The sequence below is a fragment of the Molossus molossus genome, unplaced genomic scaffold, assembly GCF_014108415.1.
Source record: "Molossus molossus isolate mMolMol1 unplaced genomic scaffold, mMolMol1.p scaffold_m16_p_3, whole genome shotgun sequence".
In the NCBI taxonomy this organism is placed as follows: domain Eukaryota; kingdom Metazoa; phylum Chordata; class Mammalia; order Chiroptera; family Molossidae; genus Molossus; species Molossus molossus.
In genome coordinates this window covers 72,769,027-72,783,195 of record NW_023425366.1, presented here as the reverse complement: position 1 = coordinate 72,783,195, position 14,169 = coordinate 72,769,027, and positions in this window count along the sequence as shown.

Here is a 14,169-nt window from a genome sequence, read left to right as displayed (position 1 = left end):
TGGAACCCCACCCCCTCGCTACCTTAAAGAAGTCACTTTTGGTGAGAGAAGGAAATGGGGAGGAACAAGAGTATTAAAGATGGGTGATTGTTATTTTTAAGCTCTATTTGGTGCATTTTTATGTCAAGATAATTTTCCTATTCAGTGGGTGTACCTTAAAGCGTGGGAGAATGGCTTGGACAACACTTTCAGTGTTACCTTCTCTCATAATTTCAAGGTCCTGCTGGTCACAGCGGCAGCTCATCTGCGCAGACTGAGAGCAAGTGTGTTTAAGGAAGCCACCACCAAGCCGAGATCAGGGAGTTCCTCAGGGAGTTCCAGCCTGTGTGTAGTCCAGCCACTGAGCACACAAACTTAATATGTATTTATGGAATGAAACCAACCGCCCCTACTTTGTGGGTGAGAAGACTGCTTTCTCCTGGCCTCAGGGCTCCACTTCACCTGAGGTTGGCTCTGCACTCTAGACCTGTCATTACAAAACCAGTCCTCAGTGTCCCAGTTTTACTTTTGTAGAGGCTACATCCAATTTAATTATAAAATCTCCTATTGTTCCCTTATTTCCTCTAGTGCACAAAAGGCTAAGACATTGCAAGTTCAAGAGGCTAGAAGAGACCTGCCTGAATAAAAAGTGTCTCCTTTTCTACTCATTAAAGGAAAAATCATCTCTGAAATGGAACCTTATTAAACTTCTATTCTTTCTGGATATGGCAATCCCTCTGTGTCTGTCAGTTACTTTAACTTTATGTAAATGATACAATCATATCGCAAAAAGTTTCCAGTCAGCTGATAGGGATAAATGGTCCAGTTTCTCAACCCCCTGCTGAAAAAAATTCTTTATTTTATTTTATTTTTCTTTTTTGATTTTTAGAGAGAGAAAGGGAGAGAGAAGCATTGATGAGAGAGAACATGGACTGGCCCCCTTCTGCATGCCCCCCACTGGGGATTGGGCTCAGAACCTGGGCGTGTGCTCTGCCTGGGAATTAAACCAAGGACCCCTCAGTGCATGGGTCAGTGATCAACCACTGAGCCACACCAGCTGGGCTGGAAAATAATTCTTGTAGCCAAAAAAAATGGGAGAATGTATTTACAGGCACAGAATTGGTTTCTGACACTGTTCCAGAGTAGATGGAGCCAAACATTCCTCCATACCCTCCTCTTTTTTCAATGTGCCTTTGCAGCAGCCTTGTCCACCTAATATTGTGAGTTCTCCAAGCCAATCCACTTCACACAAAAGTGTTAGGGACTTCAGATGCTGTTGCCTACTAGTGTCTTGGAAAAGAGTGACATTTTGAGAAGTAAAGAAAGATCCATGAGAATCTTGCATAAACTTCTTATTTTTAGACCTTTTTAATAGTTATTGTAAAGAGGGGCCCAATGGAAATAACTTATCCTGGCCAGCTTGCAGAATGTACTGGCCTACAGACTTCTCTAACAAGAAGTAAAAGTGCACCCTTCCTCATTCTCCAGCATTTCAAATGACATCTAAGAGTGCCCCAAGTTTATTGAGAACAGAAGGTTACATTCAAATAGTAGAATAAGTTTCAAATTGGTTATAGCAAGCAGTCAATTTTGCTTTTGCATATTCAGAATAACAAGACAAAATATTAATTTCAATTTACAAGTCATCAAAAAGCACCTTGTGGGCAATATAATGAATAGTCCCATAGATGTTTGTTCTAATATATGTTTGTTCTTTCACAAATAAATTTTCCTCTGAAATATAGACATCTGTCATGGAGTCAATTATCTTGCACAGCATGTACTATAAAAGCACATAAAAGAAATAATATACTACACTGCTTATTTGAAGTAATCCAAAATACTCAGCTCTGCTGGCATGGCTTTAATTTCATGATAAGAAAAAACTATAGGAGTATGAAACAGCAGACCCTTTCCTATTGGAGTATTAATTCAATTGCCTATTATGATATATATGGGAGGAAAAAATTTTCCCCAATAACTGGCTGAAATGCTATGGGACTATTTTCTTGTCTTCCTCTACTAACCCCTGTAGAGAGAATGTGAACATGAAATTTCCTTTGAAAACAAACGGATCACCACACTCTGATCAGCTCCACGGGTGTGCAGAAGAACAAGGCTAGAAATGGCATTCCAAAGACATAAATTATCATTTAAATGAGGCTAGACTCTTAGAAAATGTATGCATCAAACAGACCTCAAGAATTGAAAAGTGCAATAAGAGGTAGTTAGGCCAAGTCAAACTTCCTTGATGTAATGCAAATGTGAAATCTCTTTTCCTCTTTCTTTTCTCAGGCAAACTCCCATTCTCCCCTCTTTCACTGCATGATGCACACATAAATAAAATACCAAAATATTTTGCAGACAGCTCTGTCAGATTAAGTACACAGAGCCTTCTTGAAAACCTCATATTACTTTCTCTTGTGACACTTCAAAATAGGCTTGAAAAAAATTCTTAAGAGGAATATTTTAATAGCTTCCCAGAGAGTAGAATGCATTATCATTACGGTACAAAGGGCATCATTCATTTTTAATTCTTGGCTCCACAGGTGTTCCCTGCTCAGACTGTGGTTGACACTTAGCGGGCCTAATTATGATTCATATATCCCACATTACCCAGGAATTGGCCCTTCTAATTTCACACAATCCCTTTATTCAGAGGAGAAAAATACATTTCAGCCCTAGTTGCTAGACACTCAATCCTGACTGCAGGATTTAAATCATTTTGGGAGATTTAAAAATCCTGATGCCTCAACCCTGCCTCAGACCAAATAATCAAGACTCTCTTGTTGTGGGCCCCGAGACTAGGTGTTCATTTAATTTCCTAAGTGTTTTTTTATGTGCAATCAGGGCAGCCTTTGGTAGAGTATAAACACCAAATTAAAAACATAACAAAACATTCTTTTTTAATATACTCTTTAATGTGAATTGATACTAGTAAGTGAAGTTTTTTACTTTTTTTTAATCAAGAAAGTTATTCATGTGGTTTAACAAAGTAATTTTTCCATACCAAATTATGTTTTTTCTACCTACCTTTCTGGCTAAAACAGCAAGGCTGGCTCACAATGAAAATCCATGACCTACCCTCATTTTGGTGGATTTATTACTGGAATCAAAGCCATAGATCATTGCAGGAAAACAGACTAGTGGAATAGTGAATCTTATAAGTCTTAAAATCCCAAAACTAATTCCTTTGAGTTATTAAACCATTTTTTAATTTATCAGTTAAAAAAAAAAAAAAAAAACAGATGCATGCTATAATTAATTCATTCTATAAAGGTCAAGGTTTAGAAACAAAATAATTTCAGGGACAACCAGGATCATCAATTTTGTGTAGATTCAATGCTAATGAAAAACCAAATATTTGATTCTGAAAAGGGAATTTTAAATGTTGCCAGCAATTTCACATACGTAGCTAATATTTTGAATATACCTGTGGAATAAAAATAATCTACCCCCCCCCCCCACCGAAGAATACATCATGGGTTTTTTATATATAATATCTGATGTAAGCCATAAAAGCTTTCCCCATGCAAAATTTAGTATGCTGGCATAAGGACTGAGGTGAAATAGGGGGACATAAGAAGGAAATCAACTGATAGGAAATTGATATATTGGATAACCTGAATAGGCTAATAGTATGTGGACAGTAGCGATCACAAGGTAAAGTAAAGCTAAGTAAACACTGCTTTTATTCACTGCCTTATTGAGGTTACTAGCAGTATAAGAAGTTGGTATGGCAGAGATACAGGTTAGCATAGCCACTGAATGTAGAAATCAATGTCTCTAACGGCTGTTTCACAAGCTTTTTTTTAAGCCTCACCTGAGGAGTTTTTTTTTAGAGAGATAGGAAGGGAGAGAAGGAGAGAGAGAGAGAGGGAGAGAGAAATATCCATCAGCTGCTTCCCATATGTGCCCCCACCAGGAATCGAACACAGAATCTGTTTGTGTGTGGGATGATGCTCCAACTAACTGCGCCACCTGGCCAGGACACAAGCTTTAATTTTTAAAAAAATAAGAAATTCATGTTTCGATCCCCAGTTGGGGTATGTACGAGAGGCCGCTGATTTTTGTTTCTCTCTCTCTCTCTCTCTCTCTCTTTAAAAAATAGGAAAGTCAGTTAATCTCTTGCCAGATGGACTGATTTCCTAATAAATAGTGGGAATCCCACATTTTTCAAGTACAAAGACTTATTAGTACATGTAAATAATATTAGAAAAACTGATGTTCTTTGAAAACATTTGAGTGTATGATCTCAATTTTGTTTTTAAAATTACATTATACAATAGTACCTCCTATTATCTGTGGTTTTGCTTTCTGTAGTTTTAGTTACCTTTGGCCAACTGCTGTCTGATGATACTAAAGGGAAAAGTCCAGAAATAACAATTCGTAAGTTTTCCATTGCACGCTGTTCTAAGCAGGGATGAAATCTTGCGATGTCTGCCCTGTCCCGCGCATGCAGGCTGTGCAGGCTTCACGACTCGCAGTCACTCAGCAGCCGTTCGGTTATCAGCCCCACTGTAGCTGTCGCAGGGCTTGTGTTCAAGTAGCTGTTATTCGGCTTAACAATGGCCCCAAAATACAGATTAGTAATGCTGGCAATTCAGATATGCCAAAGTGAAGCTGTAAAGTTCTTCCTTTAAGTGAAAAGGTGAAAGTTCTTTACTTAATGGGAACGCTGAGGTTAAGATCTATAGTACGAACAAATCTTTTCTTCATGAAATTGTGAAGAAAAAGAGAAAAAGAAAACGATGCTAGTTTTGAGGTTGCACCTCGTACTTCAAAAGTTACTTTCACACTGAGCAATAGCAAGTCCTTAGTACAGATGGAAAAGACGTTATATCTGTAGGTGGGAGCCAAACAGAAAACGTGGATCCTTGGAGTGCAATGTTCTGCGGAGAAAGCATTGAGACGCTATGAAGACCAGCAAGGCATCCTGAAACGAGTGACTCCAAGCCATTTACTGCGGGTAATGGATGGTTCTACAGAAAAGCTTTGAACTGAAAGAGATAATGAGCTCGGCTGGTGTGGCTCGGTGGTTGAGCCTCGATCCATGCGCCAGGAGATCACCGGCGGGCTTCCCAGTGGGGGCACATGCCCAGAATGTGGGCTAAATCCCGTGTGTGTGGGGGTGGGAGGGGGATGCAGGAGGCTGACAGTCCATGTTCTCTCTCATAGATGTTTCTCTTTCTCCCTCTCCCTTCCTCCCTCTCTAAAATCAATAAAGAAAAAAAAAAAAGAGAGATAATTACTAGAGTAGCTGCATCTGCTGATAAAGAAGCTACTGCCACATTCCCAGCAGAGTGGAAGAAGTTGATTAAGGAGAAAGATACCATCCAAAGCAAGTCTTCAGTGGTCATGAACCCAGGCTCTTCTGGGATGAGGTGCCCAATAGAACCTACATTCATAAAGTGCAAAGGAGGCACCAGGGCATAAAACATGGAAGGACAGATTAACTCTGGAACTATGTGACACTACTATGGGGCATATAACCAGGGTATTGTACAGAGCAAAGAACCTAGAGACTCTCAAAAATGAAAACAAAATTTATCTACCCATGTGCTAGCAACATAATCAGAAAGCCTGGATGACAGCCATCATAGATGGAAGGATTCCATCTATGTATCACAAGAAGAAGGGTGAGTACAGTATCATAAGATATTTTGAGAGAGAGAGAGACCACATCGACATTATATTGCTACAGTTGTTCTATTTTATTACTAGTCATTGTTGTTAATCTCTTACTGAGCCTTATTTGTAAGTTAAACTTTATCATAGGTATGTATGTATAGGAAAAAAATACAAAACATAGTATATATAGAGTTCAGCCCTATCTGTGGTTTCAGGCATCCACTGGGGGTCTTGGAACGTATCCCTCTTGGATAAAGGGAGAACTACTGTACTTCTCTGGATTTCCAAAATAAGCATGCAATACATTATTGTTGGAAAAATGATCAATGTTATTTTCAAAAGACATAATCTACACCCTTTGTCATAGCATTCTGTTTCTTTTCAGTGACTTGAAAAATGGAAAATGAAGTATAATTCCTCATAAATTGTTTTCTTTCTCATCATATTTATATTTTCTTTTCATTTTGCAGCTGCAGATTTGAGTCTCTATTTTAGGTTCTTAGTGGAATGGCATTGGAGATTTGGTTTCCGCAAGAAAAATCCCCAGATGTATAAAGAATGACATAGATTTTCCAGTCATATTTAGCAGCAAAGGAAAAACCACATAAGGGTATTGAAAATTGTTGCTTTTGTCATGAATAGGAAAAAAATATTTTCAAAGTACCATACAGGAAGTCAGAATACCTGATTCTTATTATCGTGCATTTATCGCTAATGAGTTGTGTGGTGCGCACATCCCTTCTCATCTCTGAGTCTTAGTTTTTCCATTACTAAGGGGAGCTGGCCTAGAGGACTGCACATTTCCTTCAAAAATAGCATGATATTATTCTATGAAAAAAAGGCAAAAATTAACACAAGGAAGTGCTTTGAGATTAGACCCCTGTATTTCTGAAATATTGATAGTTACAAGAAAAACTATTTTAAAATGCCAGCATTTTCTTGATGCTTGAGCAGCCAGGCACGCTGCTGTGACCCATTGTAGGAGGGCGTTGTGTTAGGCAGATGCACGAGTGGACATTTTACTCTCCTGAGGTACAGACCTGAACATCCTCAGGAAAAGACACCTGAGACATTGAATGCCTGAATACCTGAAGCAGGTATGGAGGAGTTGGGCAAAGTGTACTCTGATCAATGCAAGCCACGTTGGTCTCAGCAGCAAAGCAATCAGAGGGAGATTATCAATAGGAAGATTGTTGTGTAAGGGTATGTCTAATGGACTCTGAATAACAATAATAAATATCCAAAGTTTAAATTTCCCTGTCTGCATTGTCTCCAGTTTCTCAACCCCATATACTGACTTAGCTGAGTTTTGGAGAACAAGGGAAGGGTGTGGGTCAATACTTAGGGAAGAGCTGTGAGAGACATCTGCAACATCTGCCGCAGTGGGGGGATGATGTGGTGACCTGCAGAGCAGCCTGGGTTAGCAGTGCTCAGGGTAAGGCAAGGGGGAAATCACAGGACTGGTTTGTGGAACATGTACTAGTTCTTGAATTGCCTGGGGAGTGGAACATAATAAAAGGCAGCCCTTCTGTCAATCCAGTTTGAATATATGTTGGCTGGAGAAAGGAAGGATAAAAAGAGAAGGAGGGAGAGAAGAGAGTATTTTAGGTTCCTGGACCCCAATTCCAGTGTGTGTGTGCGCGTGTGTGTGTTGTCTTCTCCCACACTACCAATTCTAAAACACCAGCAAGGAATCTAAAAATTCAACTAAAATGACTCAATTCTGATACTATCTACCCAAAGATGGTATCAGATTCCACAGGCAAAGGGCTTGGTCCTAATCAGAGGCCAGTTGCAAGTTCAGGTTATTACCTGTGCTTCTCACTAACTGGCTACAAATTGAAAGTTCCAACAACCCCTCCAACTCTGAATGACAATCACAAGGGCAGGTTGTTACCTGGAATTTTGATTGACTGGCTTTAAATTAGAAGTTCCCATGACCCGTTCCTTGGGTTTAATTAATTTGCTAGCACAGCTCACAGAACTCAGAAAACCTATTTACTCACTAGATTACTGATTTATTACAAAGGATACAAATCAACAAGATGAAGAGATACATAGGGCTTCTTTGTTTATTTTGTTTAAGACACAGATGCAGACAACAAACATGGTTGACAGATGGGAGGGAGGTTGGGAGGCTGGGTGAAAAAGGTGAAGGGATTCCATAAAAATTGGCAGTTACAAAATAGTCATGAGATGCAAATTTCAGCATAGGGAATAAAGTCAATAATATGGTAATAACTATGTATGGTGCCAGGTGAGTACTCGACTAATCAGGAGAATCACTTTGTAATAAATGTCTATGCACCACACCGTACACCTTTTAGAATTGTTATTCTTACATTCCAAATCCAAGTAATAGCTTTAGAGCATTGTTGATTTGCATAGTTTATCCTCTGCACTAGTATTGCTAGTACAAGTCTAACTTGTATCTGACCCAGATAAATCACAAACCTCACCATATATGTATTTTCTTACATGGCCACTGTGATGACCTCAGATCAAATTCTTTTCATTTGTTTTCGAGTTTTCAACTTGGGAAATACATCATAACTACCAAAGGATTTATAAAATGTACCAATACAGTTAAATAATAACAAATTAACCTCAGATATATGTATACATTTTAAGAAATAGAATATTGCCAGAATTTCAGAAAGTCCCTCTGTGTCCTTCCTCGGTCATATACTCCTCCTTTTCCCAGAGGTAAATAACATCCTGAACTTTATTACTATTTTCTTATTGTTCCTTATATATTTTCCAGATTTTTATGTATTTCTAAACAAAAAAGTAGTTGTTTTACAAGTTTTTGAAATTTATAGAACTAAAATATGATATCAAAACAATTCACAAGAGGATTTACATATATATACACACATAAAAATATACCTAAATATGTATATATATATAATTAACAAGGCAATATATAAAATTCTCTTGTGATTCTGGTCAGTGTTAGAGCATTACCCCATGCACAGAAGAGTCTCAGATTCAATTTCTGGTCAAGGGCATGTACCTGGGTTTCAGGTTCAATCCCTGGCCCCAGTCTGGGTGCATGCGGGAGGCAACCAATCAATGTTTCTCTCTCACTCTCTCTCTCTCTCTCTCTCTCTCTCTCTCTCTCTCTCCTCTCTCCCTCCCTCCCCCCAATTCCTCCCTTCCACTGTCTTAAAAAAGTCAATGGAAAAAATATCCTCGGATGAGGATTAAGAGCAAAAAATATTTTCTTGTGAATTTTCCCCCCAACTGACATTATTATGTTTTGGAGATTCTTACATGTTGATGGGGCTGTAGTTCACTCATTTTTATTGCTCTATATGAATATGCTACAATGTATTCTATTTTTTATGAATATTTGAGAGCTTTCTAGGATTTTATTGATACAAATAATAATGACCAATAATAATGTATTTTCTGGTGCACATTTGAAGAGTTTCTTTGGGGACTATGCCAAGGAGCAGAATTGCTGGGCCATGGAGTATGAGTCTGTGGAGCTTTATGAAGTGCTGCTCTTGTTTTCGATGTAATTACAATCATTTCATCCTTATTACTTTTTCTAATTAAAAAGACTCTCAAGTGGTGTTTCTGCCTCCAGTTTTTCTCTAACTAAATCTATCCTGTCCTTGGCCATTAGTCTGGTCTTCCTAAAATGCTACTTTCAGCGTATGTTTTTCTCACATCCTGAATGCTAATTTTACTCAGGAACCTACTATAGTGTGGGAGAAGAGAGTTTTGCCATCAAAATATGCCTTTTGGGGGTTATTGGTTATTTTAAAGAAAACAAAAGATTCAAGAAGAGCCTTTTACTTCCCCCTCAACTGCCTAAAAGTATTCAGATAGAAAAACCTGCTGAGAGGGAGCTATCATCTTAGTGTAATATGAACTAAGTGTGGCAAACAGGAAAGAACCTAGCAAAGTCTGCCAGTCTCCCCTCTCTTTCCCATTGTTTCTGGGTGGCCTGGCAAAAATTTATTTACCAAATGTTTACTGTTTCATCTACTTGTGAATTGCCTTCTTCTTTCCCTTTGAAATCACAGACTTTACCTTCCTCTCCTTAATCCAGAATGGCATATAGACCTCAACTACTGGATTTGTCCTCAGATCCCATATTCTCTCTCTTTTTTTAATCTTCACCTGAAGATATGTTTTATCAATTTTTTTTTAAGAGAGAAAAATATCAATATGAGAGAGAAACATTGATAGGTTGCTTCCCTCATGCACCCAAGCAGGGATTGAACCTGCAGCCTAGGTATGTGCCCTGACTGGGAATTGAACCCACAACATTTTGGTGTATGGGACTGTGCTCCAACCAACTGAGCCACCCAGTCAAGGACTAAGGTTCCATATTCTTACAGAGCCTCCATATGTACATACATAATAAATTTAGTTATTTTTTCCTGTTAATCTGTCTCATGTTAATTTGATTATTAGATCAACCAGAAGAACTTAGAAGAGTAGAATTGAAATTATTTTTCTCCCCCCACAATCGCAACTTACTGTCTACATTAAGAAATCAAAACTCTTTTGACATCTTTTTGAGGGTTTTCATATTTATCACTTCTCAGTGAAAAGTTTTTGTACTAAATAGGCTGATTTTTGTAGTCTTTTCCCCCCTGAATACATGTTCTTTTTGCTTTTGAGTTTTTGCTCCTAAAATTTCCCTGCCCAGAATCCATCCCTTTTCTCTCTGCTACCTAAGTGCTCCCCATTCTTCAAAGTCTCTTGATGTCCTCCTTTTCTTTTCTTTTTTTAAAATATGTTTTTACTGCATTTTTAGGGAAAGAGGAAGGGGGATAGAAATAGAAACATCGATGAGAAACATCATTGGGCTGCCTTCTGCTCGCCCCCTACTGGGCAACCTGGGCATGTTCCCTGACCAGGAATCAAACCAGGACCTTTCAGTTCATGGGATGATGCTCAATCCACTAAGCCTCACTGGCTGGGTGATGTCCTCCTTTTCTATGATAACTTTTCTCACTTTTTCCATCTGCATTCTCTGAAGTCTCCTAGCAATAAGAGTATGTTATTCAGTCATTTATTAAAACACAATTTGGAGGTTCATGTTATATGAATTATTATGTATGCAAGGAGAAAAGGCCAGGGCTGTAAGATAGTTAAGGGACTTGCTTTCAGAACAATATGCCCACCAGCTATGCTTCATTCTTCAAGCGGAGGCTGGACAAAAATTTATCATGAATGCTTGAGGGAATCAAGGATTACCTGGTGAGTTGGACCTGATCATCACCATTGTCCCTTTCAATGTATGATTTTATGAGTCTGTGCCTTACCATGAGAAGTCTGGTATGGAGAGACCTCTACAGTCTGATTCCAACCTTCCTTTCCTCCTTTGTCTCTCACTAGGCACTGACAGGACCCTTAGATCTGGTCCAGTTGGTCTTCTTTCTGTCTTCCAAACTCACCCTTCCTGCCTGTTTCCAAAACTCTGTTTGGGAACCTCTCCATGTAGGGGACCTCAACACTCCACCCTGCTGAGCTAAATGCTCTCCATCCTTCAATAATTGTTTATTGTCCTTTCCAGGACATCTTAGCCTACGATGACTCTCTTCTTTCAAAGAATTTTTGGTGCTCAACTATACTGCGTTATAAAGTCTTTTTAGGTATAAACATCAAAATCAGGAACCATGACTTAAACTCAGTTCAGCACAGTGTCTTGAACAGTGTTGTTATTCAAAGAATAGCTCTTGATTGACGGATGATGGATACTGCAGAAATAACTCTGATTCTTGTTTCTATTTTGGTTTTATAGATGGCAGATACATTTTGCATTCAATAATTTTATTTCCTATGCTAGGTTTACTTACATCAGCAAAATTTAGGCTTGAATTCTTAACTGGAATATTGTTTTATGATGGCTATTTTTGCTTTGTTTTTTGTTGTTGTTGTTTGTTTGTTTTGTTTTTGCTTTGCCAGTCTACTTGTATTAAATACAGAACAAAAATTAGGATTTGGGACACATAACCCATAGATATTGCCAGATTTTTATGTGTATCCACAGTAGAGATCTTTGGCATCTGTGATATTTCAATATGATATAGGATCACTATTTCTGACCTAATCCTTAAGTTTTTTGAACATTTTCTATTGTTTTCTTTCTTTGTGTTAGATTAAAGAAAGATCTGCTTCTGATTCAAGGTGGTTTGACCTAGGATTATTGAAAAGATTATATCTTAGTTTTCAAATCTTAGTATTTTTTTGACACACAAATTTTCTTTTAAGCCTAGCCTCATTTAAATGCTAATGTCTTTCATTCGGCCACTTTCTTGTTCTACTCTATATATCCTCAGAGCTGATCTGAGTGTGGAGATTCCATTCACTTCAAAGAAAACTTTATGCTTGGATCCTCTCCACAGGGGTGCTCAGACTAAGACAAGAAATGATCCCTATAGCTGTCCCCTCTCCTGCATTTGTAAGGAAAATAACATAAAAAGAAAGATTTCCCAATGCATTTACTCTATGAATTGAATCAGTCTGCATACTGGAACATTCATACACTATTGCTAGTTCACTCTTAAGGATCCTTTTCAACACTGGGACATTAAAGATATGTCAATATAATAGAATACATTAGTGTACCTATTACTTTCAGACAAACAATATACTATGTTATTGCTCTCATGTGCATATGTTGAAAATGAGTTCATGCTGTGGGAGATAATTGACTACTTGATAGATAGACATGCTTTACATGCAAAAATATTTTAAAGCAGGACAAAATATATTATTACCTTTATGTGATCATATAGAATAGCTAGCTATTAAATGTCTAATAGGTGTTTTTTTCAGTGGTTTGTATATTGAAATTAATAGTTTTTTCATCTGCTAGCTTAGATCTTAAAATCTTTCTTTTTTTTTGTTTTTTGGTGGGAGATCCTTAGAACATGGATGATTTGGAGCTTATCGGTTTGAAGATAGGAAATGATTATTTAAATTGCCAATACTCTTTGTACTCAAAATTGAGAAGCATTTTTGTTAGTTAGTATTCATAATTAAGAACTTTTTTCCAATATGGATGACTTAAGAAGATTGTTTAGGTATAACTAACTTGAGTTAAAAAAAAAAAAGTTATTAATGCCCAGCTGGTGTGGCTCAGTCCATGTAGTGTCATCCCATGGACTGAGAGGTCCCAGTTGGATTCCTGTTCAGGGCACATGTCCAGGATGTGGGCTCGATCCCCAGTAGGGGGCATGCAGGAGGCAGCTGATTGATGTTTCTCTTTCACATAGATGCTTCTATCTTTCTCTCCCTTCCTTGCTCTAAAAAATCAATAAAAACATATTTCAAAAAAAATAATAATAATTAATATTACTATCAGTTGATCATTTCCTTAAAATTTATAAGCCACTTTCACATTCATTACTTCATTGGAAACTCACAAAATTTTTTAAAATAACATTAATTTTATAATGTCCCTTTTATACATGAGGGAACTCCGGGCAAGATAAATCAGAAACTCACCCAGGGACTTACAGAGCTGGAAAGGAACGAAACTGGAATTCCAAACATGATTCTAACCCCAAACTCTTGACTATACACTGCTGCCTGTGAATGCTTGATGGGCCATTCAAAGGAGGCTTCAAATCTTGCTGTTTATTCTAATAGCTACTTGTGCAACTAAAAGACTCCCTTTTCCTGTGTTTTAGATTAAGCAGAATGTTTTATTACACACACACACACACACACACACACACACACACGCACACACACAGTTTATTAAAAAATAAAATGCAGTGCACAGAGTATTGTCTACTGGCATTTAATTTGTAATAAAAATAGAGATAATCATAATAACTATCTTAGATGTTTCGATAATAATGCCAAAGAGATACTGTCATGGGCATTTTTTTTCTTTCTCTCCCAAGATGATCTGCTTTAACTGATTTTTATAAAGTAAAGCCCACATTTGTATAGTAAATTTGATATTTGTTTCATCTTAATAATAAAAGGGTTATTCCCATCCTCTATGGGCTTATATGAAAGTTTGAAATAAAAAAGAATTCAGGGTTTCTATGATGTCTTATGAATATTATTTTTTAAATTACAGTTGATATTCAATATTATATTAGTTTCAAGTGTACAACATCATGGTTAGAAGGTTACTGTGTATAATTTATGAAATAATCCTACCCAATAAGTCTGATAACCCCCCTCACACCATATATAGTTATTACAATATCATTGACTCTATTTTCTAAGCAGTACCTTGTATCCCAGAGACTATTTTGTACTTGCCAATTTGTATTTCTTAATCCCTTCACCCTTTTCACCCATCTCCCAAAGCCTCCCATCTGGCAACAGTTTGTTCTCTGTGTTTAAAAGTTTTTTTCTGTTTTGTGTGTTCATTTATTTTGCTTTTTAGATCCCACATATAAATAAAATTATATGGAATTTTCTTTCTCTGTCTACTTTGCTTTGCATAATGCCTTCTAGGTCTATTCATGTTGTCCAAAAAAAGATTTTATGTTCTTTAATGATTGAGTAATATTCCATTGTATGCACCACTTCTATATCCAATTATCTATATATGGACACAGGTTGCTT